The 26,078-nt window shown below is 39.5% G+C and overlaps 1 long non-coding RNA gene across 1 annotated transcript; it reads right to left on the minus strand.

The window, feature by feature from the left end:
• Nucleotides 1-1,348: 1,348 nt before the first annotated feature.
• On the minus strand, nucleotides 1,349-23,381 carry LOC125083688 (uncharacterized). Its single transcript, XR_007122343.1, has 3 exons — nucleotides 23,167-23,381; nucleotides 19,602-19,667; nucleotides 1,349-3,007 (listed from the first exon to the last, which is right to left on the minus strand). It is a non-coding gene; the product is annotated as an uncharacterized LOC125083688 (long non-coding RNA).
• Between the last annotated feature and the right edge of the window lie 2,697 nt (nucleotides 23,382-26,078).

Below are 26,078 nucleotides of genomic sequence, written 5' to 3' on the forward strand. Positions count from 1 at the left end.
TTGAGCACTGTGTTAAAGCAAGACTCATTTAACTAAAATATTTAAAGAGGGTAATGTACTTTTTTTTTTTAATTTCTTTCCAGCGTAACAGAATTCATTGTTTATGCACCACACCCAGTGCTCCATGCAATCTGTGCCCTCCCTAATACCCACAACCTGGCTCCCCCAACCTCCTACGCCCCACCCCGTCAAAACCCTCAGATTGTTTTTCAGAGTCCGTAGTCTCTCATGGTTCACCTCCCCTTCCAATTTCCCTCAACTCCCTTCTCCTCTCCATCTCCCCTTGTCCTCCATGTTATTTGTTATGCTCCACAAATAAGTGAAACCATATGATAATTGACTCTCTCTGCTTGACTTATCTGACTCAGCATAATCTCTTCCAGTTCCGTCCATGCTGATACAAAAGTTGGGTATTCATCCTTTCTGATGGAGGCATAATACTCCATAGTGTATATGGACCACATCTTCCTTATCCATTCGTCCGTTGAAGGGCATCTTGGTTCTTTCCACAGTTTGGCGACTGTGGCCATTGCTGCTATAAACATTGGAGTACAGATGGCCCTTCTTTTCACTATATCTGTATCTTTGGGATAAATACCCAGTAGTGCAATTGCAGGGTCATAGGGAAGCTCTATTTTTAATTTCTTAAGGAATCTCCACATTGTTTTCCAAAGTGGTTGCACCAACTTGCATTCCCACCAACAGTGTAAGAGGGTTCCCCTTTCTCCACATCCTCTCCAACACACGTTGTTTCCTGTCTTGCTAATTTTGGGAGGGTAATGTACTTTTAAAAAGTAGCAGAGACAAAGATTCCTGAGTCCTTTGCCTCTCAAGCAGTTTATGGATTAGAAGCAACACAGAGATTAGATCTTTTGATCACACCAACTCTCCTTCTACATAGTCTGACTTTGCTTTTACTTTCCTCCAAAGAACATGGAACAGCTGAGATCTTAACCCATTATAAGCACTAATCTTTCAAAAGTCCCTGTATTTTCCTTGGCTTCTCTCCTGACCTTGAAGTTAAATGTAAGTTCCAGGATCGATCTTCCTGCTCATCTTATAAAATTATTTTGTAAAACAATATGTAAGATTAAGATTGGGAGGTTGTCTCCATTTGTCTGCCTCAGCATTCAAAATCTCATTGATCCCAGCATTTTTTTCTCTATAATGTCAAGGGCTCTCAGTCACCTTAGCCAAATGTCATTCATTGTTTTTGAGGAGAAAATGCAAGTCTGTGTTTTACTTGTCTTCTCTGGACTTGGATTCCTGACATTGAAGAGGTTTCACACGTACTATCAGTGACAGTCAATTGGAAGACAGACAGACACAAAGCCATTCTCAAGGATTTCTTCCTTTATTTCCAAAATACCTTTTGACCACTGGAAAGGGGGTTGATCCTTCCCTTTTGTTTCTTTTAGTATGTTCACAGTGACACAGAAAAGGAGAGAGAGCATTGCACACAGGGAGCTCTCTCTTTTTTTCTTCCACATGAAAGACTTCATTGTTCCCCCTCCACAGTTGACTGCAGGCCTTGGAGAAAGTAGCAAAAGATCAAGAAGGACAGAAGAATGATTACTGACGTATTTTCAGAGTGGGAGGCTCTGACTAAATAGAAATCCATTGATTTGTGAAAGAGGATCCTTTTATATTTTAACACACTATTGGGGCTTGCTTTATCATTAGTGACTTTAGGACTGCTTGTACTTGATTTAATCAGGAATGCAGCCTTGAAGCTGACTTTATAAACCCACAGCACAATAGTTAGTTGTCAGCTGTGATTAGATTTCATTAGTGTAAGTGGAAAATGAATTAATACTTTTTCACCTTTTCCCCCTAATCCATCCCTTCCCTTCCTTTTTATTTTGAGAAAACTTCCCCCCTCCCCCACCTCACAAGCCTTTCCCTCTTTTCCTATTTCTTAGCGCTGGAGAATAAAAATATAATTATGTACCTACATAGTCAGTTGTTTGATTTTTGTATTCGTAGAAAAGCACAAGCACTCTGTGGTGCTGGCACTTTTGTGTAGCTGTATATTAACAAGATTACTCAATTCAGGAATTTTCAATGTATAATATGACTGCCAGTCTGCTGAGAGCTTTGGTTGGAAGAAAAAACAGGCATGATAGAGCCAAACATGGTGGTGGTGATGATAGTGGTTATACCGTACTTAGGGAGAGCTACTCATGGATTCATTCATCACTGTACCTTTGGTAACTCTTAAGTACAATAATTTATTAATTTAAATAAGACTAGTGTGATCTCGAGATTCTGTAGTTACCCCTCCTAGTCAAAATCCAAATTCACTGGTACAAATCCAATTGAAGAATTATCACTAGAATTTTCTCAGAAGTTTCTGCATTGGGTAATTGTTTTTTCTAGAGGGAGAAAGAACGCAGGAGGCAGAACAGTTGTGAGAGAGCAACACATCCCATGTTTAGTCTTTCGTAAGTGGAATTTGAAATGTCCAAGGGCTATTGGGTACAGCCATCCAAGAAGGCTTCACATGGCTCTCATTTGCCCAGCTCTGGGAGTCCCTAGAGCATAATCATCAAGACGCTGAGAGGGAATGAAATCATTTAGGAGACTAGGTGACTAGGAAGAACAATGGGCCAACTCTGGAACCCTGGGGAATCCTAATATTTCACAACAAAATGAAAGAAAAATATCTGTGAGGAAACAGAGAAAATCAGAGGGGTTTGAAAAGAACCAGTGGAGTCCAATATCATGGAAACTTCAGAGTAAATTAGAATAATCACCCAAGTGACCCCCAAGCCAGCTCCAGTCTGACCCTCTTCATGCAGGGTGAGGATTTGCAGCAAGAAGGGAGCAGCAGTGCTCCCCCACAGGTGATTGTAAGCACCCACCATTTCTCTTTGAGGGAAGCAACCATGAGACTTGGCACTGAAAAGGAGCTTGTTATTACCAGAAGGTTGGGGCCCAACTTGAAGGTGGAGTTCATAAGGTACACGCTTATTTGTGCCAAATTGATTCTTTATAGATGTTTTTTCTAGCAGGAAAAAAAAATTCATTTTAAGAATAGGAGATTATGGAATCTGGTTCTAATTCCCAGTTCCTTTTTTAGACTTTTATTACATTATATTTTGACCCATTTTTATAAATATACATGAGCACACATTGTACGAGCCTTGTACTTTCTGCAAAGAAGGTATTACAATTTCTGATATATTTCTATGGTTAGATATTTTTGATGGTATTACACGAGAACTATTTACCAGTGACCCTAGGCATCTTGGCAACATATCTGGAAAAGTCAGTTGCAAGGTTGGTTTCTTGTTTATTTATTCAGTCTTTCTAGTATTTCAGTCCCTCCCCCACCTTCAAGCTATTTTCTAGTCACTGAGCAATGTCCAGATGTGAGTTGCTATGAATTCAGTGGGTTATATCTATATTTATATATATATTTTTCATATATATGAAAAATCAGTCCTGAGTTTCCATGTTTTGGAAGAGACAAATACTAATGTTATGTGTTTGACATTGAAATCTCCAAAAAAAATTCATGTAATTGACAATGAAAACTCAAAAAAAAAAAAAAAAGACTAGTCTATTTTTAATTGAAAACCCCAAGGTAGAAGATTTCTAATTGGGGTAATAAAAATATTAGTCTTAGGTGAGATGATTTTTTCTTTGCACTTTATTTGAAAAACAGAGGACTGGAGAAAAGAAAAAATTCAGCCATTACAGTAAGTCTCTCAAGTAGTGACAAAATGAAACATTCTAATGTGGGAAGGAACACTGAACAAATGTCAGATCTGATCCTCTTCCTGCTACTGAAGTGATTTGGGGAAGATATCCCCAAGGTCTGGATTTTCTAATCTGTTAAATGATTGGATTATGCTAGCTATTTTTTGTTAATGCCCTTCACAGTTTCTGTGTTCTCCAGTTCCTGATAAGATTTTCTTACCAGACATCAATAATCTATACCATTGATGTTCAGTTAATCAATCCTTTTAACTGACGCACTAGAGTAACTGCACTGTCATTCCCTAGGAAATACATGCTGGACAATGACCATCCCAGAGTACTGGGAGCCAGAAGACTATTCAACATGTCCATGTATTTCTGCCCCCATTGGTTGAGTTTTCTGTGCACCAAGAGTCAGCTAAATTTGTTCCCAAATCTGCTTATGCCAGTTGTGTTTGTTATTGAAATTACATAATTTATCAAATAGTATGAAAACCAAAGAAATACGAAGTGTGAAAAGAGAACTATTTCCATGAGAACTAAAACAATTGCTCTGGATAGAATCTACAGGGGAGAGTTGTGTAGTAAAAGACATTATAAAATATTATAAAACTCATAAATATCTAGAGAGGTCGATTTTCATCTTTGTGGTTGACCTTATTTTTAAATGTCATGTAAAAGAACTGAAACTGGAGATCAGAGTTGATGCTTTATGCAAGAAAGTAACAGAACTCCAATCAGACTATAAGACAATGTTGTACAACAAAAGATTGATGAATGAATACACAAAGAAATGATTGAAGCAAAAGTGAACTATTTAGATATGCATGTATAATTTCTTATCTTTCTTCACTGTAGCTTTTATTTCATTTCATTTCGTTTTTTTTTTTATTTGCCCAGTGGCTACCCGTTCCAACTCTGTCTGATTAGACAGCATTTACTCCCGTTTATCATATTGAGGTCAGCATCAGGCTCAAATTTCCAAGTTTCCTTTGTTCTTTCAATATTAACAGGATATACTATACTAATGAATGATATGAGTAAGACCCCACAGAGCACTTTTCTTTTCCAGGCTTTTGAGATATAAATATTTATTTCAAAGCTAATTACATATTACATAGTAGAACCAATTCCTGGGATTGAAGCCTACCTCCTGTTCTTACTAAGAACTTAATGTCATCAAGGCATAGTTTTTACCACTGAGACATCACAGTAACACACTAGCTCACTGGGCTGCGAGGATGAACAAATCATGCACAGAGAGCATAGCACCTGGTATATAGTGGAAACCCAAGATAGGACATTTATTATCCCTTAGAGTAGGTTTCAAGCGCTTCTAATGACCAATTGACTTTTAATGTTGTAACGAACTCTAGAAGTTGTTGGATGAAAAATATTGAACGTTAGGCACCTTTTCGGGGGGAGCTGAAGCAAATTTGAAAGAACCAAAGGATGCCTGGGACCATATAATTAGATTGCACAGTGGCCAGAGGTCAAAACTAAACAGCAAGTTAGAACCTTCAGTTAGGGGTCAGTGATCAAGAGCGAGAGGAGATTAGTGTTTGCAGCAGCTGCTCCCAAGCGAAATGTTCCCTCAGTTGCTGGAGGTAATGAATTATGCCCCATGAACTGCTGGTATGAGCTCTGCTTCCTCTCCTACAGTATACTCTTAACACAGCAGCTAGGCTCAAGGCTGCATGCAAAGCTGCTCATTTCCCTAAGAGAAAGGCCAAAGTTCTTACAATAAATGGACTGCAAGGCTCTACAGTGATTTGGGCCCGTCAATAATGACCTCTTTGCTTTCAACTCTAATTATTCTTACACTCGTTGTCTTCTAGCCAATTCCTCCTCGGCATCTTTTTTTTTTTTTTTTTAAGAAGTCGGCAGTCTCCTGTCCTAAGATCTCTTTGTTCTCTCTTTTGAACATTCTATCATTCGGGAACATTCTATCACCCCAGTGGCTGGCCCAGCTCCCTCCCTTCCTTCAGGTCTTTGTGTAGTAGGTTTTACTTTCCCAGAGAAGCTGACCTTGACCACCTCTCACATCCCACCCTCTCCGCACCCCCCCCCCCTTAAGTTCCCTTTTATATATCATCACTTAGTCATCACGCCTGGTTTTTCTTGCCTCTCTGTGCTAGAATGTGAGTTCTACCAGGAGAGGTCCTTTATCCAGAGTTTTGTTTCTTTCATGTACTCAGGTACCTAGAACCATGCTTGCTACACTGTCAGAGCTCTTTAAATATGGATTGAATGAATGAATGAATGAATGGATGAACCAGGACGGTTCAGAACATAGTCCACAGGCTTCTCTGCCGTAGGGAAAAGCAAATGGCAGAACCAAGATCTGGGAGTCTATCGAGGAGAGCAATGATCTCTTCAGACTGGAATGGCTCCCTGACTTCAGCTACAGTTTGCAAATCTCCCTTTTCCCTGAGTCCCACTTGCTTTCTTGATTTTATTACTTAGAATTCAGGTTTACTCAGGCAAAAAGAGTCAGAGAAGTGTGGCCAGGACCCGGATGATCCCGAAATAAACATGTCTTTGCCTCAATTTTGTGACATATGAGCAAGTAGCTATGAAGACCTTTTTTTCCCGCTTTCCTTCATTGCTTGTCTCTAGGTTGGTTTAATGATTACCTGATGATTCAGCAGTTATGACTTTTCTTTCTTTCCTTTTTTTTTTTTTAATTCTTACAGTTTCTTATCCTCTCATACAGCATCCATATTTGGTACTGAAGATTTGTAAATTCCCTCGCTTCCTTTCTCACTCAATTGTCATTTACATGCTTTCAGTTTTCATAGCTCTCTTTATGGATATAGTAATAATCATAATGCAATGCCAATTGTACTGTAATGATAATTTATCACATTTTTTTGATCTACTGAGCCAGTACTATCTGCCATGTTCTGATTTAGGAGATTTCCTTAATTTTCTTATCTATTCAAGTAAAAGAATATGGCATGACTCAAAAGTCAGAGATGTAAAATTATAGACCCATATCACTATATTCAAATCAGAGGAATAGTGAAGCAATTGTTGAGATGTGGGGTTGAAAGACTGGTCCACAGACCAAATTCTTCCTGCGACCTATCTTTGTAAATAAAGTTTTATTGGCTCACAGCCAGGCACACTCTTTTACATTTTGCCTATGGCTGCCTTCATGCTACAGTGAATGGCAGAGTTGAATATTTGCAGCAACAACCACAGGTATGGACAACAAAGCCCAAAATATTTATCATCTGGTCTTTTCCAGAAAAACTTTCAGGCCTCTGGTCTAGATTATTTAGAGATTATTCATTTTGGTCCTAAAATATTCACATTTTTTATATAAAATTTGAAAGTGGGGAGATAATAGAATCTCAATAAATATCTATGGCCTAAATGAATGATGATAATTTTCAGTTGCACTCTCCACAAAAAAGAAATTAACTCAGGGACCTGAAGTCACTAGAAATATTAGCAATCGTTAATCTGTAACCCCACCCCCAGAATTAGTCCATGGGCCATAAAGCACACATTTACCTACTCCTTAGGGAGAGAGGAGATGAATCTTTATGAAAAGACATTCATTTCAAAGTGGAGGACATGCTCACCGGTGTGTGAACAAGACCATTCATTGGTGTGTGGAAAAAGAGATTATAATTTATGGCTTCAAGTTAATATAGAGAAAAGAAAGTAAGCTTCACTGATATTTAATATACAGATTGGCCCCAGTCCCTGCACAACTACAATCAGACAGGTATTTGAGATTTCTTAAGGGAAGTGTAGCAGTTAATCAGTCCCAAAGGACTGGCTATGGCGATCTCTCTTGTCTGATTTCTGTGTAATCACACACATTGAAGTGTGCGTGTGCCTGGTTAAGTAGAGTTAGGGATTTCATTATCTACTTCATAAAATGAATAAATGGATACAAAGATTCCTGTAAAAACATCTGACATTGAAGATAATAATTCACGCACCGCTTAATAGTGGAGAAAAAAATGGCAGAGTTGACATTTCTCTTAATCCTATAGAATCAGTCCTTCAGCAGCCAAAGAAGTAAAAATGTAATTCATAAATTCTGATGAACTTTGAAATGATGCGAGAATATATTGAATATGGATTTGCTTCCCCTATCATTATAGACCTCACCCTAGTTGAATACTGTGTCAAATTTAAACAAAACTTTTGCATAATTGGTGGCTTGGGTTAAAAAATGAGTGCCATGATTTAGTAGGCAAGATAATGAGGTCCATTTCCTTTTCACATCCTTCTATCATTGGAAATTAACTTTTTGGCTATGGCAGTCATTAAAATCGAGTACAGAAATAATGCATGTAAAGTTGGTCTGAATCACAAATGATACCCAGGATTTTCAAAAAATAACCAAATCTATCAAATCACACTGTTTACACAAAATTTAGTGATGTTAATGATTTTTAAAGGTGAGAACAAAAATATTTTCTTCTAAAGTAATAAAGTAAAATAAACCATTATTTATGTTACCTTTATCTCATTGTTTTACCATTTCTATTTTGTGCATGTTTTTTATGTATACAATGTTAGTACAATAGTATATGCATATAATTTTAATATATTTACATATTGAAGTAAATACCTTATGTATATACAATATATAATAATATCTACATATATAACATGTAATAATATATACATATATATCATATATACACATATGTATATGCTTAAATTTTGTATTATTCATTGGTACATGGGATTAAAAAGTTTAGAAGTCCTTGACTTAGACAATGATATATGGGTTCAGCCTTCCTATGGGAGTTACGTTAGGTTTTAGCTCTGCCTCAACTTGCCTTTGACTGGACTTCCCTCACCTGCTGAAGGCTTGTTAGAAGGCCATGAATTATAATAACTCATCTCCATGCACTTTTGTGTAAATATTTATCCCATACCATCACATACTTGTTTGTATATTTTACATTTGTCAACATTAGTGTTGTCTTTCATTAGTTCTGGCTATTTAAATACTAAAGATATTACTGATTCAACTTGATTTTTATAGTACTTTCCATAGGCAGTTAGCCAACTGACATGCTTGATGCTGTTTCCCTCTGTTCCTGGAGAAATTATTGTATCATTACAGATTGTATTGAATCTTATTGATTCTTAGATAAATAATAGGTGTGCTTTACAGATGTTGGTGTGTTTGGAAATGGCAGTTTTCCTGGGGCCCAGAGGCGTTTGAGGATATTGACTTTGGTCACTTCAGGTCGAAACAATAAATCACTCTCCTTAGGAAAAGTATTCTGCCTCAATCACTTAAATTTCTTTTATATTTCTCGAGATACAAAGAACCCACCTTCATACCACAAACCGTGTGAACCGAGATACCTCCTCTATGTCTTTTCTGGCCAAAACAAATCTACAATTTCACATCTCCGTAGTTACATCCATTTAAATTTTTTGTCATCTGGGAACAATCATGGTTTCTGAAACAGCACCTGCCATTGTCAAAGCTCTGTCTAATCCTTCTCACGAGACTGCAAGATTTCTTCTATTTATATTTGACTCCAGTAGTTCTTTTTTTCCCTCTATCAACTTTAACCCAACTGTGGAAGTTCTGACTTTTGTAATTGCTCAAGGAGAAAACTTAGAACTTGATGTCTGCTCTTAGATTGGCCAGAAAGTCTGGTCTCTCATTAGCTTCTTCTACATCAGGAAGCCAGTCTGGAAAGCAAGTCTCACAGTTTCTAGGGGATCTGCTAATGTCAAAATGCCCCTTCTGCTCCCAGTACAACTTTCACGCCTCTCTGCTCTGTGTTGCCAGTTAGAACTGAAATTCACGAGAACAGATTTGGCACTTGAGACATGGATGGAAGCGATTTGTGGGAAAGGCATAAAATGCCAGGCGTACCCCTCTTGTGTTTACGGTCAGCTACCCTATAAAGGTTTCGCTTTTGAGTGTGACCAACTTTAATTCCGTAATGCTCAGTTTGAATACTTTCTGGAGGAATTCACAATAACTGCAGACTGAGCTCTAGTCTCCTGACTGAAGAAGTCTTATTTCTTCTCCGAGCGAATGGCTATCTGTGGCAGGTCAGTATTGAAAACTAATAGCCTGGGGGTGAAGAATGGAAAATAGAGGGAAAAGAATTTTTTTGCGAGTGTACTAGATTTGGAACGGTTTAGGAAATGAGAACTCACTAATTGGTATTTCAGCCAAGTGTTTTGTGGGGATAGAGCTGTCAGCGAGTTTCGCACGTGAACAGTCCTCCGAGTACTCAAGCCTGTAAATCCCGGGCAGGGAAGAATAGCTACCCAAATGACACATTTTCTATTTATACTTCATGTCCCTAAACCAGCCCCTTATTTATGCTTCCAATGTGCCAAGTATATACTAGGCCCTTTACATAAATAATTTTAGCAGTTCTTAATGTATCTTCTACCCTTATACATCTGAGGGCTATGCCCCATTGTCATTAGAAGCAGGAGCTCTTAAGCAGTGGCATAATGACCCTTTCTCCTTGGTGTGGAAGCAGCAGGTTGTGGGAAACATGAGAATTTGGTGGAGAAACCAGAATTTAAGCTTAACCCTGGTGTCTGAGCTCCCGTTCTAAGCCACTGTGGCCTGACAGCCCCTATCTTTTTGCTCCTTCACTGCATGTTGCTACCGTCTTCCCCAGATTCACACATCGAACTCTTACTTCCCAAGGTAATGATATTAGGAGGTGGGGCCTTCTGGGTGGTGATTGGGTTAAGAAGGTGAAGTCCTTGTGAATGGGATTTGTGCCCTTAGAAAAAGGACCCTCCACCGGGCTCCTGCCATGTGAAGACAACAGTGGACAGTTAGCAGTCTGCACCCCGGGTGTGTGCCCTCACCAGATGCTGAATCTGCTCCGGCTTCCAGACTGTGAGAAAGAGATGTTTGGTGTTTGAAACAGTCTGTGGTATTTTGTTACAGCAGCTCAACCTAAGACACTACCTGAAGTAGCTACCAAGACTATTCGGTAAATATGAGTTAAGCTAAATTATGGCCTGTTCAGAGGTCTTACTAAGAAAGGGGTAAATGAGTGGAATCCAGGTGTGTCATAGACCCATGAATATTTCCTACCAGTTTTCTTTCTCTACCTAATAATGTTAGACAGCTCCCCCAACCCGATTTGGTCAAGAGGCCCAGGAGAGTGAACCTGTATGGTTCCACAGGGATGGGGGGCATGGAGGTGGGGAGGGATAGGGGTAAAGGTGACCGCTGGGTAGCTGCCTGGGGGTGAAGTTCCTGTAAGTGGGGTCAAGCGGAGGCTGGGGAACTAGGAAAGAGGAGAATGAGCTGCTGACTGTCTGACTCAGTGGAACCGAATCTCACCGACATGCTCCTGGTGGGAAGTTGGGTTGGCTGGTGGTGTTTCCAGTAAAGGATTAGTCGTAGGAGAAAAGGCAAACTCCTTTCCACGCATCAAGACTCAAATCAAACGTCACTCTTTTTGGAAACCCTCCAGACTTCCCCTGGACGAGTTAGGGCCTCGCTGTGCTATGCTTCTATAGCTCACTTTTAATATCTCATTGTAGGTTTTACCTCATTGTATTAGATTAAGTATTCGCTCCAGGGTGGTTAGCGTCACCAGCTTGTTGAGAACACAGAGAGCCTTTGAATTTATTTTTTTCTCCTAATTAGCTGCTGATTGAATCAAGAATTGATTAAATGAATTCTAACATATTTGTGAAACCTCAAATCTAACTGTCTTGGTTTATATAATGGGTATGAAGTACTTCATGGCCTGGGATTAGCACCAGGCTCTATTTTCTTACTTTCCAGATTGAAGCAGAACTGGCTCTAGGCACCCCCTGCCAGAAATGAGGAGACCCAGTATCACACTCCTCCTTTCCTGTTGTAGACTGAATGTTGGGGAATACCCACCTCCCCCATTCATAGGTCGAAACCTAACGCCAACATGTTGGCATCAGGAGGTGGGGCCTTTGATAGGTGCTTAGATCATAATGGTGGGAATGGGACTCATGCCTTATAAAAGAGAGACTCTCAAAGAGCTTCCTCACTCCTTCCACCATGTGAGGACACAGTGAAAACACTAAATCAGGGAAAGTGTCCTCATCAGATACTGAATATGCTGGCAACTTGTTCTTGGACTTCCCAGATTCCAGAATGATGAGGAATAAATTTCTGTTACTTATCAGAAAGCCAGTTGATGATCTTTTTGTTACTGCAGCCCAAACAGACTGAGACATTTCCCAATCCCTTCTGGATCATCCCCAGGCACTTAAGCAACAACACTTAGTCTGCTAGAATCCTGTTCTTTGGTGAGCAGGGGCCCTGACGAGTATCTGTCCTCTGCTGTCTTCCCTGTCTAGGCTCTGCTAGGACCACCAATTTTCCACTGTATGTCTGGTTCTGCTGCTTCAGACATTAGCAACACACAAGTTTATGCAGTTTCCTGCCAAGCAGCATGGCCCTTGAGGAAGGATGGCACCAAAGGATAAGACAACTTGCTCTTTGATCCTTCAGAACCCTTTGCTCACACCCCAAGGCTACCAAAGGACGCTGATGTCATTTCCAAGAGCCTGCATAACTGTAGTCCCACACGGTCTTTCACCTGACCGAAGCATATGAAGTTATCTTCTTGTCTTTGAAATGACAATCACTAATGTTTTTTTTTGAATCCTAGAATCCTTTCAGGAGGCAGGCTTCTTTCCTTCTTCATCTTCCTAAAATATAAATGGTACCTTCTCCTCCTTCCTACAATAAAATTTAAAAGACCATTAAGAAGAACTTGGGCCTCAGAAATACAAGAATCTGTCCACTACCTTTCTTGGGGAGAGGGATAAAATACCTTTTATTCCATCCACTGCACGGACGGGAGACTTTTTTATATAGAATTTAAAAATTCCAATACAAGTTAAATTATCACCTGCAGGTCACTCTGCTATATTGAAGACTCATAGAGCAAGAAGGCATGCTTTTGTTAATTCTCTTCTTGCATAGCAAGAGGATTTTATCTTTAGTTATGACCTAAAAATAAAAATCTATGTCATAATGTTTTAACCTTTATAATTTGTTTTTTAACTCTTGCTAAAAAAAAAAAAAAAAAAAAAAAAAAGTCCTGGTAGACAGTCCAGAAAGGAAATATTGCCAAACTCGCTGCCAGGAGCTTCCCAGAGAGACAACTGAGGAAGCCAATCTCATAGGGGTTCTGTTGAAAACAAGCAGCCTTTTACGGTCCCCCAATATCCTCACTTCGATGGTTTGGCAGTAACTTCTCAGGACCAGTGTGCAGGGGAGGGAGGTAGAAAAGTCTCCCTGTAGTGTTACACTTGGCTCTACTTGCTCCATATCATTTTATGCCTGGTAAGTCAATGAGACAGCTCGCTGATATATTAACCGGCATAGCTGCTCATAAAAGCATATCCATAGTACTGGAGACTTGGGCCAGGAGAGATTGTTTATCTCAGTTATACACAGGGTCCAGAGCTCTCCTGGGGATTATTTAGGTAATGACGTTAGACCAGACCACTGACCAATTGTTCTCCTCTCTTACTGCCCCCTTTGGGAGAGCATCCTTGGGGGCTTTCCCTGTTCACTGATCTCAGGACTGTTAAATAATGGTGAAAGTCATTAGGGTTTGAAGATTTTCTTTTTCTGGAGACTCCTTGGCCTCTAGACACAGGCATTTACTCCCTACTTAGCTTTCTTTGAGTTGAATATGCAAAGATGTTACGCGTGTGGGGTACTTCCTCAAGCCACAAACATAACCTGGCATGTGATAATACCCTCCCACACTCTTACCGTGCTGTGACATGGTATGATTCAAGTCCTAATCCTATTCCCCTTGAACTAGAATTAAGTGGTTTTAGTCTATTAAAGGCATCATCCTTAAATGAAACTCTTGAGGGCACCTACACGTCATAGGGACTAACCTAACACAGATCTCTTACTCTGAAGTTGAGCTTCGAAAAAAACCCCATAGCTCAGAATTTGACCTCATTGCATCAGGAAGTTGGACTTAAAAATCTGTCTCTAGTGTTCTGTGTCCTTTTTCTTTATCATCAGGTTTTTCTGACTTTGACTTGGGGATCAGAGAGGTAATTTGCTCATTGAAACCAACCCCAAACAACTCATTTTTTTTTTAAATTTTTGTTCTTTCTTCTTCACATTGCGTGTGTGTGTGTGTGTGTGTGTGTGTGTGTGTGAATAACTTGTTTTGGAAGGAACTCAATGTGAAAAATAACACAGGCGTGGGCCTCCACATACCAAAGCCTCAAGGAATTCATTTACAGCATGTTTAAATCTCAACCGAGGCCTCTGAATTCCACCCTGTACAGGTGGAAGCATGAGCAGAGTACATGTGATTGGAACTGAGTTGAGTCTTGGGTTAGGGAAGGAGGAAGAGAGAATCTAAACAACCTAGAAACCTGTTTGGATCGTGACAGGTGGCTGTTGATTAGGACAGGCATATAACTCACCTGGGTGCCTTAGTGGAAATGTCATGCCTTATTTTAGAAGGAAATTAGATTCAGTGACAGGAGACACACGCTAGGGACTAAATAACATTCTAATAACATATTTTAAGTGTGCCACTTACTAACAAGATCGATTTTCAAATTTGCTTTTGACAAAGATTAAAGTAAAAATAAAGGCAGGGAGTAAGATGGCAAATCAGTGAAAAGGAATGTGTAAAAACACACAAAGCACAATGGAGGGTTATATCTCGCTCTCCCCCTAAATTCTATGAAATGCTAGTTTATTTTTAAGGACCATTTGAAAATGGCTTTCATAATTGAATCAGATGCTAGAAAATCTATAAAGAGAGAAAACAGATCAGTGGTTGCCTTGGGCAGGGGATAGGACCAGGGATTAAGTATAAGCTGGCATGAGGGATATTTCCAGAGTAGTGAAAATTTTCTATTTTTTTTCAAAGATTTTATTTATTTATTTGACAGAGAGAGAGCAAGAGAGCACAAGTAGGAGAGCAGCAGGCAGAGGGAGAAGCAGGCTCTCCATTGAGCAGGGAACCAGACTCGGGGCTCCATTCCAGGACCCTGGGATCATGACCTGAGCTGAAGGCAGACCCTTAACAAACCGAGAGCCCTGGTGAAAATGTACTAGAACTGAACTGTGGTGATGGTTGCACAAGGATTTAAGTTTAAAAGAGATCATTGAACTTGTGATGGGTGAATTTTGTGATATATAAGTTAAACTTCACAAGGTTTCTTTTTTTTTTTTTTAATTAACAAGGTACAGCTTCAGGACATTAGATTTGGCAATGATTTCTTGGCTATGACACCAAAAGCATAGGCAACAAAATTAAAAACAGACACACTGGACTACTTTAAAATGTAAAACTTCTGTGTATCAAAGGACACAACCAACAGAGTGAAAGGGGAGCCTACAGAATGGGAGAAAATATTTTAGAATTATATATCTGAAAAGGAGTTAATATCCAGAATATATAAAGAACTCTTAAAACTCAACAACAAAACAACCTGTTTAAAAAATGGGCAAAGGGGGCGCCTGGGTGGCTCAGAGGGTTAAAGCCTCTGCCTTCGGCTCAGGTCATGATCCCAGGGTCCTGGGATGGAGCCCCACATCGGACTCTCTCCTTGGCGGGGAGCCTGCTTCCTCCTCTCTCTCTCTGCCTGCCTCTCTGCCTACTTATGATCTCTCTGTGTTGAATAAATAAATAAAATCTTTTAAAAAAAAATGGGCAAAGGTCTTAAAAAGAAATTCCAAAGAGGATATACATATATGGCTAAGAAGCACATGAAAAGAGGCTCAACATCACTCGTCATCAGGGAAAAGCAAATCAAAAACCAGAGATAACTCCTCACACCCATTAGAATAGCTGCTTTCAGAAAATGAGGAAATAACAACTGCTGGCGAAAACGTGAAAAAAATGGAACTTTTGTGCATTGTTGGTGGGAATGGAAAATGATGCACCTGTTTTGGAAATCAGTCTGAAGTTCTTCGGGAAATTAAAAATGAAATTACCGTATGACCCAGTAATTCCACTTCTGAATGTATACCCAAAAGAACTGGAAACAAGTTCTTTTTTATTTTTATTTTTATTTATTTGACAGAGAGACATCACAAGCAGGCAGAGAGGCAGGCAGAGAGAGAGGAGGAAGCAGGCTCCCTGCTGAGCAGAGAGCCCAATGCGGGGCTCGATCCCAGGACCCTGAGATCATGACCTGAGCCGAAGGCAGCGGCTTAATCCACTGAGCCACCCAGGCGCCCCTGGAAACAAGTTCTTAAAGAGACATTTGTACACTCCTGTTCATAGCAGCATTATTCCTGAGCAACCAAGTATCCATCGATAAGATGAATGAATAAACATGTTCTACACATACATTGGAATATTATTCAGCCTGTAAAAGGAAGGGAATTCTGACAGGTGCTACAACAGACGTGAATCTCGAGGACATTATGTTAAGAGAAATAAGCAAGTTCCAAAAAGAACTACTGTATGATTCCATTTACATGAGGCTCCTAGAATAGTCAAATTTCAAGAGACAGAAAACAGAATGATGGTTGGTAGGGACTGGAGGGGCTGAGGGGAGAGTGGAGGGTTATAGTTTAATGGGTACGAAGTTTTAATTTTGCAAGATAGAGTTCTGGAAATGAATGTTGGTGATGACTGCACAATAATGTGAACATACTCAATACCACTTAACTGTACACTTTAAAATGGTTACAATGGTAAATTTTATGCTATGTGTATTTTGTCACAATTAAACATGTAAAAAGGGCTAAAAAATTTAACCAGGTGTGCTTGTCAGTTCTAAAAACTGAAAAATTGGCTTTATCTTCTGTGGTCCTGGAATACCATAAATCATCAGTAAATTGTTGTAGATGTAAATGTATCCAAGATTGTGCGATCAATTCCGATTTTACCTCTGATATTCCTTTGGTTAGTTCATCTGTTGTCATGAAATTAAATCTTACTTTTGCATGGATAATCTTTCCCAAACCAACTTTACAAGTTCTAGTCCTTCAGCTCTAACTTTTTGATAGTATTTCTACTAGAGCATCATCAAATTACCCCAGACTCATCATGGGGAAGGAAATACACATATTCTTTGTCTTTAAATAGTATCTACTCTTAAATTTTCTGGGTCTTCCAGTGGTCTCAGTCATTCTTCTAGTTATTGTGGCTTAGATCTGTGGAGTCATTTTAGATATTCCCTGTTTCCCAGTGACAATCATTAGTTTTCCTGTTTCCATCTTTCTTATATGTAAACAGACTGTACAACATTGACAGGTAAGTTTAAATCTTAAAATATTGAGACTTTCTACAGTTAATCCTAACCCAGCTACCCCAGTTTATCTCTGAGTATTATCATGACCAATCCTCTACTTCTCCCAGTGTGGTCTACTTAACATTCACATCCTTATTTTCATGTATTTTAATAAACTCTTCCTTCCTAGATACAGTTTCATCCCCCTCTCTTCCCATTCAACTTCCTCAACCAGGAGCCTTTCGCGATTACTGAATCCTGTGGTCTTCTCAACCTTTTCTGAATAACTGCCTTGATACTGATTGTCTCTTCTGGGCTGCACAGAGGGTGTGGGCTCTATAAGCTGTTAGCACCATGCAAGAACAACAAAAGCAAACCCAGGATGGACCTGATGCCAAGAGAACATTGACAGGAGGCCATGAGTTTGAGATGGGATTGTGGTCAGACTCAAAAGGGAGAATTAGCACCATAGAATACACAAATGTAAGTAAAAGGAGTATGAGAATCCAAGTCTATGGAAAAGTCTGAGAAACAATCAGGAATATGAATTGGAGTAAATCCCCAAAATCCCAGCTTTTAATAAGAGCTCCAGTCACTGTAGCTAGACTAGTGAACAGTCCTGGGCAACAGACTGATTTAGGGGAAATGGTACAGGTTGTGCTCCTGAAAGACATGAATTCTAATCCCAACACCCCTCTCCCCCTGCACTTACTATCTGTGTGATCTTGGGCAAGTTACTTGAACTTTCTAAGCCTTGCTGTGTTCATCTCTAAAATGGGGATAATAACACAAAAATTATAGGGCTGTCGTGATGATCAGCTAAAATTAAACAATGTAGATAAAGCTCCTGGTAGATGCTTAGCAGTGGTAGGTATGAAACCTTTATTCTGGCTGAGGTTAATTGCTCTGTATGTTGAATAATAATCACTGTCTCTATGAGGTATAAAGATAAATAATCACTATATTATTGTATAAATCGTTGATGAATGTCAGCCCACATCTTAATTATGTAAGAACTATTGCCTTCCTTTCTACCTTCCTTTCTTCTTTCTTTTTTTTTTTTTTCCTTTTTCCTTTCTACTTATTTTAACTCTGATATGGACTGGCGGGAAACTCAATCTCAGGGATTCTTGTCCCTCTTCCTTCAGTTTTGGGCCAAGTGGACAGCCTCTTACTCATTGGCCTCTGTCTATCCAACATATGCTGATATGTTCACCATGCCGAGGACTCCTTTAGATCTCCTGCCACATTTGGGCCCTAGGGATCTCTGGTCAATCTGAGAATACTAGGTCAAAGTCCAGTGTCTTAGAAAGGAAGAAAGGAAGGAAAGATGGAAGAAAAGAAAAAAAATAGGAAGGAAGACAAGATGAAAGAAGCCATTAATCCCCAGATACTTGAGTTTGCTTGTTAAACAATAAATTATCAAAAGGAAGTCTTGTACGCCTTCTGGGCAGAAATGAAACTATCTAGAATAAAGCAGAATGGAGAAGGGCTAAAGAACTAAAGCCATGGAAAACCTAAAGTCCGAAGTATTGCAGAGATTTTTTTTTTAATATGCAACTTGAATTTTCTCTTCCTCTGGTAGAAGAGACATATAATGTTCAAAGGGTATTTCCAGTTGACTCAGACAAAGAAAATCTACAAGAAGATGTCTTCTTCTTTTGACCTTACCCTACCTTGGTTACTTAACTCCATCTTTGGGGGTCCAAATGTCTTCATCTGTAAAATGAAGGTATTCTAGCCACAAACTGTTAAAAATATAGTTAAGGGGCACCTGGGTGGCCCAGTCAGTTAAATGTCTGACTCTTGATCTTGGCTCAGGTCATGATCTCAGTGTCCTGGGATAGAGCCCCATGTGGGTCTCCCTGCTCAGTGTGGAGTTGGCTTGAGCATTCCCTCTCTCAAGCATGCCCCTCCCCCTGCTCTTTCTCTCTCTCTCTCTCTCAAATAAATAAATGAATAAAATCTAAAAAATATCTATGTAGTTGAATTCTAAAATTCTCTAGGTTATCTGATTGAGAAAAAAATTATTTTGGGGGGTGGGCTTTGTCATCGTTTTCAGAGTCATGGCTATAAAAGGGAACAATTCAGAGGCAAAATAACCTCTTCCTCCTCCCAACTGTCCTTGCTCTTTAGCTCCATCTGTATTATTGCCTGGATGACTTTCTGTTCTGATTTATAGTCATTTGCTGTCAAGTCTTATCTCCTCGTTTACAACTAGAGTTTAAATTCTTTAAGGAACGGATTCAGCTATCCAGACAGCTCCCTTTTCCTTCCTTCTCTTCTCCCTTCCCCCTCAGACAGATTCTTCTGGATCATAGTAAGCACTAACAAGAATTATTTAATTGGAAATAACCAGCTTTAAGAACTGAAGAATGTCCTCCGAAGGTTATTTATTGACCTCTCCTGGAAAGTTATTTCTGTTGCCTACGTTCTAACAAACTGAAAGTGCTTTTGTCCTAAAATACTTATTTTAAAGGGGTGTCTGGGTGGCTCAGTTGGTTAAGTGTCTGCCTTTGGCTCAGGTCATGGTTCCAGGGTCCTGGGATCGAGCCCCACATTGAGCCCCACATCGGGCTCCCTGCTCAGCAGGGAACCTGCTTCTCCCTCTCCCTCTGTCTGCCTCTCTGCCTACCTGTGCTATCTATCTCTCTGTCAAATAAATAAATAAAATCTTTTAAAAAAATACTTACTTTAAAAATTTTTGTTATTGTGCTTCACTCTTTATAGGCATTTTCTCTTTTAATCTCACAACAAGCCTGAAAAATAGATATTAATATCACTTTCCAGATAGAGAAATAAAGGCTTGGAGGGATTAAGGGGTTTGCCCAAGAGCACTCAGCTACTAAGCGGCAGAAGCTTAGTGATTCCTCAGCTTTCAGATTCCAAAACCCACCCCCATATAGTAGGGATGTTTTCTAAATTCTTTAAACAGAGCAGGTAGTAATTGCCTGACAGTCAAAGAGGCAAACTTGTTTATGGGTATTCACAGAAGAACAATTGTGAATTTGGAAAGAAAACTTTCTCTTCACAGTTCAGTCCAGACAGAGGTCTCTGACCTTAAGCAGCATTTTGTGATACATAGCACTGGAATCCAAGTCTTGAATCTACAAAAAGGGTGCTCACACAGGTTTGCCAGGAGTTTGCATACGCCATTAGTCTGCTCTTAAGCAACAGAAGATTTCAGTGAGAGAAAAGGAAAACATTTTCAATGCAGAGATCTAGGAATGAAACAGATTGACCCAATCCCATTAGAACGATTTAGACTGGAAATAATAGCCTTTCGCTTTCAGCTTGTTCTGAGTAAGCAACTATTTTCAATGTGCATCCCATAATGATTCCCAATTCTCTGAACACTGAAAACCCTTTCAACAATCTCCACAGGAAAACGAAGGTTACTATTTGCGGGGGGAGGAAAAAGATATCAGTATTGCATACTGACTATTCAATTCTATAACAAACATTCCGTGGAATGTCTCTTGCATGTATATTTCATGCTCAATCCACAGTGACCATGTATTTGAACATGAGATTTGTCATTTTTTTGCCCCAAAGAACAACTTCCTGTAGATATTTTTGTCTAATTAAGAACCAGGACAGAACTTGCTTGTCTGTGCTTGAAAGTCATTTTGCCTTAAGAATCCCTTCTTTATCATCTAGTTGTTCAGTGAGGGCTTTATTGACAATGAGGCCTTTTAGCTTGACTGTTTTATTACGATATTTAATATGATATATGAAAGTTTTAATATGCCATGTAATACAGAAGTCAACCCATCTATTCCACTCCCATTTATACCTTGAAAAAAATTAATTGTAGAAGAATACACATCTAGAAGTTTGTCATCATGGATACACCCTAGTAATTGTCTGTTGTTGACTAATTACTTACCTCACGCAGGTGTGAACACCGACCTCTCTCAGTGTTATTTCAGGCTCTCTGACTCAAAGTCACTCACTAGTAGTTATTGAGAATAAACAAAATTTTGGATGACAGAACATTAATTTTTTTTTTACTTTTTGTTGAGTATATAATTTTTTTTTTATGATGATGGGGAATGTAGTCTCCCAATTAGAGAAGGAAAGGAAAGGTCTTTTTTTTTTTTTAAAGATTTTATTTATTTTACAGAGAGAGAGAGAGATCACAAGTAGGCAGAGAGGCAGGCAGAGAGAGAGAGGGGAGGAAGCAGGCTCCCTGCTGAGCAGAGAGCCCGATGCGGGGCTCGATCCCAGGACCTGGGATCATGACCTGAGCTGAAGGCAGAGGCCTTAACCCACTGAGCCACCCAGGCGCCCCGAGTATATAATTTTTTGCCTGTATTTACATTACATTACATTACATTACAGTTTTATTTGTATATAAGTAAAATATATAATTCACATACTTTTATACATACATAATTTTTAAAATAATTTAAAAAAATATTTTATTTATTTCTTTGACAGAGATCACAAATAGGCAGAGAGGCATGCAGAGAGAGAGGGGGAAGCAGGCTTCCTGCTGAGCAGAGAGTCCTATGACTTGAGCAGAAGGCAGACCCACTGAGCCACCCAGGCGCCCCTATATACATAATTTTTTAGTCTTTAAATAGAATTTTCTTATTGGAGTTCCTAGTTAAGTAAATGAATGAGAATCTCATTTTAAAAATCTATGTACTTATTGTACTTATGCTCAGTGGGTTCCTATAAACTATAATAAAATCTTTTTACTGGCAAATATCTACCCAATAATAAACTGATAAATGAATGAAAGATAGGACTGTTACACAATTTGTTTCCAAACAAGTTGTTTGGAAACACAAGCTGTTTTCAAGGATGATTAATGTCTGACCAGTTCAACTCCCAGGATCCATCACTTCTGAGGCTGAGACCTGTTTGTGGGTTGGGTCAGTATGCACGTGTGTCGACATGTGCAGAAAATGACACTAAAAGTCACAGGTCACAAACTTCTGGTTATTCTCACACATGTGCTTTGATTTCTCAGCATGATGTTTTGCAAACTTGAACTTACTACAGACATTTACAGGTTGGCAAATATCAACAAAGGCAGATTTCTTAAAAATGAAAAAATGAGAAAAATGAGAACTCAGTCCTATAATTTCTCATAGCAAACGTTGGCTGGAGTCAGGGAAAGACTGCAGAAGTCACTGGGGCCATCCTTTCCAGCTGTCCCCTCCCCGACCATTGCTATGTACTATCTACCTGTTCCTTCTAGATGTTTGGGTCTGAGACCCTTGCTCTGAAGAAAATTCTCTAGCGCTTCCTTTTAACATAGTTGAATTAGTCATGACTTTGTGTGTGGTGACTCAGAGTAAAGAAGAATTGGAGCAGTCTCAGGTCAGCTCAGCGCCAGGTGTAACTGAAGGACACCTGTTCAGGAGCTCATGGGGGATATGAAGAGCCATAGGAAGAGGTGAGAACACCTTCTCAAATCCTTCCATAGATGGGAAGGAGGAAATTTCCCAAACTTCAGCCATTGCCAGAAGTAGCTTGAAATTATGTCATAGTCCTAAATTTATTTACCAGTTTATTTAGTCAATATTCGCCAGTAAAAAGATGTTATTATAATATATAGAAACTTCTGAATATAGGTACAACAAGGACATAGATTTTTTTTTTAAGATTTTATTTATTTATTTGACAGAGATCACAAGTAGGCAGAGAGGCAGGCAGAGAGAGAGAGAGAGAGGAGGAAGCAGGTTCCCTGCTGAGCAGAGAGCCTGATTCAGGGCTCCATCACAGGACTCTGGGATCATGACCTGAGCCAAAGGCAGAGGTTTAACCCACTGAGCCACCCAGGTGCCCCAAGACATAGATTTTTAAATAAAGTTTTCATTTATTTACATCAAGCTGATAACCTGGATTAGAAACGTAGCCCTTGGTTTCTCTGGCAGGGAAGTTTCTGACTATAAATTTATCCTCAGAACATGCTTTTTTATTAATCCAAGGATATATGCATGTAGAGTTCATGTAAGCCAGCAAGCTTGGCTTACATGGGATGGAGCAAAACTAAGAAGACATCTGGCAATTACCCTGGTAATTACCTTGATAAAAACAGCAGATCTATTTCTGTTCCATGATGGATATTTCAGTTTTAAATTAGTTCCATTACTACAAGGCCTGAATTAATTAACTAAGATGATTTGCAAACTGGCAAAAGTCTCCTTCAGGATGAAACAGGTATTGCTCGCTTATGCCTCTATTACTAGGTAGCTTTTACATGGATTCATTTTGGAAGGCTCAGCCCATGAGGTTCCTTACCAGCAGTCCTTTTGATCTGTCATGAAAGTCACCGCTTGAGAGAAATGGGATCCTGTGTGTGAGCCACTCCTCTGACCCCCAGGAGAGTGTATGTGTAAGAGAGAAAGATCCAGACACAGAGACATGCGTGGTGCTGAAGATGAGCTCACACAGCGCAAAGTGACACAGGCAGGGGCCATGTCTCTTGAATGGAGCTCCTCAGTTCCCCTGCTGCCCTCTGCCTAAGTTTGGGTTCTGAGTTTGTTGGCAGGCCAGGATGGCTTTTAGGAGGTGCCAGTCCTACTTGCAAATATTGTTGCTCTCATTCTGCCTAAGTTGCAATTTCTGGCCTGAGGTCATGACCCCAAACAGGAAGTGCCTCTGAGTTTCTCCAAACAGGGTATGTGGATGAGGGGCGGAGTTTAGCACACAAACACCCAGCTGCCAGCTTTTCATGTTTACAAGGGATCAAGAATAGGACACTTAAGGTCAAGAATATATCCTTTCTTCTTCCTCCAAAGGAGCAAATAGTGTTGTCTTACAGTCTAGGTGAAATCCAGACTTTAATGCCAGAGCTATATTTGGTTTGGAGTTTTTCTTTAATGCCACCCAGACTCATTTGATAACTATTATGATCCTCAAAAAACTGCATGAATAAAAAGTGACTTCAAATTAACTTGTATACACATCTGATCCATTTTGGCAGGGTGGGGGGGTATGTATAAAACCAAAACACTGGGGAATGGGGAAGGGGGAGGGAAAACCTCTCCATGTTTGAGGTGCAACTAAAATTAAGCTATAAATTAGTGTTTGAGTAGAATGGTAGAAAAACAAGAAAACGGGGTTGGAAGTGTCTCAGAGGTCATGTCCAACCCTCTTCCTGAGGATGCATGAATCACCAGCCCCCTCCCATTCCTTCTCTCTGAACTGTGTCATTTTTTTTTTCAGGTTTTAGCTACTTCAGGAAACCACAGTTGTTGGCTGATAGAAAAATTACAGCAATGCCAAAGAGAGAGCTATTTCTGCACACCCCCCACCCCAGTCAGTGAAGTGTTAATAGTACATAGTATGTATTAGACCTGTACTGAAAGAAAATGCTCTTCTTAGCTGACTATCAAGACATTTTTAAAAACAAGACCTATACCTGTGATTTTTGAGCTTTCTACTCTCAGGTTTCCTGCATATTCAGGGATACCAATAATGTTACTCCAATGAACAGACTTGGAACCAGCAAAATGCCTTCTTTACAACATTATCATTTCCATTAATTTGAGCAAGTGTTGATCAGCATAAATTATTTATGTGAGCACTGGGAGCCACCTCCCTAGGTGCAAGGCAATCTGTTAAAGATTTGCTATCATGCTACTGAATGGGGGGTAGGGTGGGGAGATATACATTTTATGAGTCATAAAGTTTTAGGAATATTAGTCCTGGTGTTTACATTGGGAAATGAACTCTTGATAAAATGCACTGTAAAACAATCAAACAAACCTCCCCCAAGCCCCAAACAACAGCATGGAAATTTAAATTCACTAAGGGCCTAAGTCAAAATAATGGGGGGAAAAATCCCAAACCTTGGTAGTATGCCAAATATCATGATCAAATGGAAGATTAGATATGGTCGTTAAAGCAGAAGGACTTAAACTGTTAGATAGGCTGGCTCATGACTTAATTTGAGTGCTAAGAAAATGTGTCTTTTGTTGTAGCTTCTTTGAGGGACAGGAGAAAGTGAGAAAAGAAAAGAAGGTGGACAAAGAACGAGCACTCACGGTGTTTTTTCTTATACTTATTGATGTCACTGAATCTTGTAGTTGTCTGTAGGCAAGGGATAGCCAGATGGTTCCTCTACTGCAAGTAATTGACAATCAAAACAGTTATTCTAACTTCTCCATGTATGTTAATGCATTTAATGCTTGCAGCAAGCCTGTGAGGTAGGTACCATCACTAAGCTATTCTACAGTTCGGGAAACTGAGACTCCGTGAGGTTAAGTGCCCTGTAAAAGGTCACACAGTTAGCAAGTAGAAGAACCAAGAATTGAACTAGGCAACTGAGTTCTAGACATCGTACTCTTAGTCATTGTGCTAAATGACTTCTCAAAGATTTAGTTCTGTGTTTTACAAAGTCTATTCTGAAATTCATCTGCATCAGACTTTCCTAGGGTGCCTCTTAGAAGTTTTCTAGGCCAGTATATCAGAATCCCTGGGAGTTGAGGCTGAGAATTTTTATTTAAGGACTCTCTTTTGCACACTAATGTTTGAAGATCACTGATCTAGGGAGTGAGGGAGAGAGAGAGTGAGAAACCCCCTTTGGCTTTTAGAAGTCAGAAGGACACACTATGAAACTCTCCAGACTTTGTATATAAGATCATGTCATCTGCAAATAGAAATAGTTTTTTTTTTTCTATCCCAATCTGTAGAACTGTTACATCTTTCTCTTGCTTAATTTACTTAGCGAGAATCTCTAGTACATTGCACCGTAGAAGTGGCAAGAGTGAACGTCACATCCTTGTCTTATTCGTAGCTCTCTAGATTTTGAAGAAAAAAGGGACGGTTGAAGGCCAATGTTTTAGAAATTTACTACTGGAAGCTGTAGTTTGGTATTTTCTGTTCCTGCCTGGATTCTATCAAGAGAGGCTTAGATGCCAGAAATATCAAATGTACTTCTAATTCATTCCCACAATGGGAGTGTGGGTGGCTCTCTGAGCTCTGTGAGCCAAGCACATAGAGATTCTTAGTAAATTCCTAATGAGTATGGGTGAAGGTCTTCAGCTATTGCCCTCCAAATTCAGGGTGGGGAATAGGTATGTCTGTGGAGATGACACTTCTGAGACCATTATAATCCAACCTCTGGTTAAGAAACATTGCATTGTAGAAGCCAAGCTTTAGAGATAATCCAATATCATTTGATTCCTGTGAGAGTCCCCATGAACAGT

This window comes from Lutra lutra, chromosome 13 (assembly GCF_902655055.1).
Source record: "Lutra lutra chromosome 13, mLutLut1.2, whole genome shotgun sequence".
NCBI lineage: Eukaryota > Metazoa > Chordata > Mammalia > Carnivora > Mustelidae > Lutra > Lutra lutra.